This window comes from Antrostomus carolinensis, unplaced genomic scaffold (assembly GCF_000700745.2).
Source record: "Antrostomus carolinensis isolate BGI_N321 unplaced genomic scaffold, ASM70074v2 scaffold20962, whole genome shotgun sequence".
Lineage (NCBI taxonomy): Eukaryota > Metazoa > Chordata > Aves > Caprimulgiformes > Caprimulgidae > Antrostomus > Antrostomus carolinensis.
In genome coordinates this window covers 10,169-13,397 of record NW_010297826.1, presented here as the reverse complement: position 1 = coordinate 13,397, position 3,229 = coordinate 10,169, and positions in this window count along the sequence as shown.

Here is a 3,229-nt window from a genome sequence, read left to right as displayed (position 1 = left end):
CACGTAAGCTACTACCAAAGCAGTGCCTGTCTGTGTGAAAAGAAGCCATTTTATCACAAAGTTATACCAAAATGAAAACTGTCACATTGTTTTGTTTTTTTTTTTCCAAATGTCTGGAAGTAATTGCTGGGACTAATGGAGCTGCTGAATTGATGTCGCGATTCACCAAGAGCTCCCTTCAGTCTCTAGGTCTGCTTGCAGGATAGTGCTCGATGAACAGTATCAGTCATTATTTTCCAGGAAGCTGCCTGGGAATGCAGCGCAGGTCAGGCTGGGGGGACGAGCTGTGGGTCTGGAAGACCCTTCCTTTGTGTGCCCCTGCTCCATCCTGGAGCCCTGCCTGCTACGGACCCCGCTCCTGTGCCTCTGCTCCCACTTGCACCCACCCCAGGCACCTTGACACCATCTGTCCCAGCTGCATCCCCATATTTCCTCCTTGAATTGCATGTTTTAATCTCCTGGCACTGGCAGCATCACTGTGCCCTGATATATCTTAGAAAAATATTCCTGTTTGGTGCCCAGTTCTCCACTCAGGGAGCAACTCCAGCAGTTGCAGGGATGAGGAGCTGGGTTTGGGGTGGGAGGCTGGTTCTGGTTCTGTGGCTGGGTAGGGAGACGTGGCTGGGCTCCTGCCAGCTGTGCTGCACCAGAGATGGGCAGGTCTAGGGCAGCTGCCTAAATCGGTGCAAATCAGCAGAAAAAAAATAGCCAAGACAGCTGAGCACCTTGCAGACCTCCTTCCCTTCTGGCTGCTGAGGTCCTCCTGCCCGGCAGCATCACCACACCGTGCTCCAGATAAATTCAGTGCAACGAGCCCTGGCAGGGGCGATGGCTGGTGCTGGGCTCCCATGTGCCGGGTGCTGTGAGGGAGCTGCCCTTGTGCTGCTGCCAACTGCCCGGGCTTTCCATCCATCCCTTCCACAGCCTGGGCTCCCATGATGACCAGGACACCGGGACACCCTGAGCTGGGAATCAGTGGTTTGGCCACCTCGGCTGTGCTTCTGGGAGAGCTCCTGGGGACTGCTGTCCTGGGACCTGGGGACTATCCAGGTGCCATCCGAGCTGAAAGGTTGCTGCATCACCATGCAGAGTCTTTTTCACACTTTTTCTTGCAATCTAGTCCTTTGCTCTCTTAATCCCACTCAAGCAAATTTGAGGTGCGTGCCCCACTTCATCTTTAACCCCCCTCGTCCAGGGGGTTTCTTCTGTGATGGGTCTTGTGGCAGCATCACTGCTCCCAAAGTCCAGAGTATGGAGCTCAGGCTTCTCCTGCACAAGTTAAACTGGAAGGAGCCCCAGTTAAAACAGCAATATCCAGGGATATTCCCCCGTGGGAGTGGTGCAGCGCTGGTGTGAGCGAGCTGGAGGGCTCCACCACCCCCCCAGTCCTGGCCGTGCCCCCACCGACCCGCTGCCAGCCAGGGAGATGCAGGAGAGCACCTTCTACAAAGCTACACACCTCCTCCCAGAGCAGGCTCGCACTCATAAACTAAAGTAGTAGCGGCACAGACATGTTCCTTTTTTCTTTCCACTTTATAGTATATATGTTATCGTTTATTTATAGGCAGATCACTTCACTATTTACAGTACATGAGCATAGAGATTCTACAGTCTTTCTGATGTAAACAAGTAACTCCACGGCAGGGGAGTCTGGAAAAAGAAGCCAGTTCTGAAGTATTTACACAATTTAAAATAGAACTTTTATACCCACCGGATAGATATAGATAATACATTGAGCGATTTGGTTAAATTATCTATGAAACTATAGAATCTGACAATGTAAAAATACAAGAAAACGTTCTCTCATTTTAGAAGGTAGACAGTTAAATCACACTAGAAATAAATCTCTTTTTTAAAAATAATAACAATAATAACAAAGGAAAGGCATAAGAATCCATGCCATCTCTTAAGGTTAAAGTATATTACATAAATAAGGACACAACGGAACGAAACTGGGGGAAAAAAATTAAGTGAAATATAAAAAACAGCTACCAATTTAAAAAAAAAGACTAAAAACTTGATTCTTAATCACAGAGAGAGCAATTCTGCTACTTTTACTTATTCTGCAAGTAGAAAATTGCAGAGTTAAGTAATACTTACTCAGCAAGAGGAAGTGAGACAGAATTGACCCCTAATAGTTATTAGCAGTGTCCTTTTACTTTAAAAAAAAAAAAAAGAAGAAAAAGACAGAATTTAGCTTTTTAAATATAAATAACAAAGCAGATGTGCCCCTTTTTAGGTGAAATTCTTACATCTTTCTCAAGAAATGCATCAATTTAATCTTTCTCTCTCTTTCTCACATGCATACACACACTCCCTCACCAACTCAGTATTTACCACAGCATGGCTCTGGGCTGTGCCGTGGCTGTGGGCACTGCGGCCAGGCTGCCACCACCACCCTGACCCCAGGCTGGGTGAGGGAAGGGGAATGAAACCCAAAGGCTGCATTTGGCTCTATATTGCTTGAGATTGTCGGGGATGGGCAAAAGACACTTAGAACAGAAAGGGTGCCAGGGCTCAGCTGTGAATGATGTATCTCAGTATTCAGCGTATCTCCAAAAAGAAAGAAAAAACAAAACAGGGGGAAAAAAAGAAAAAAAAAGGAAAAAATAGTGCTGGTCTGCAATTCCAACACTCCTTTGCATGGGCCAGTGCTGAAATCAGATGCTCAAGATCGTAACATGGTGACTGAGCTGCCACTTCATTAAAAAAGATGTGCAGCCCAGGCAGCTGCACTGAGTAGGAATTGGGACGAACCTTTTCTTTGGGGCAGCATTGAACCTAAAACCCAGGATTGTCCTCTGCATTCAGCCCAGACACTCTGAAACATTTGCTCCTTCCCATGGAGCCCTCGGGTGCTGGATTCCATCCAGAAACCCAGCACCCCACCCTGAACAATGAGCTTTTCTGGGGCAAATCTGTGCAAAAAAAGCAAAGGGGTATTTTATAATTAAACTCTTCACTTTTTTTTCCCTACAGTACCCACAGGGAACTTCTAGGGCACATTCTATCATTATATATTTTTAAAAAAATAAATCTCCTCCTTATTGCTTACCAGAATATACTGTTTTGCTCCCAGTTTCTCTTTGAAGTATCGCTCCTACCCACCCCGCAGCCTCGGCCCTCGCAGGTCACAGGGAGCAGATTCCCACCGGGGCCAGGGTGCAAGGGTTCCCTTGTCGGGGTGCACCCACGCTGGGGCACCTGCTGCGATGCCACAGGCTGGGTG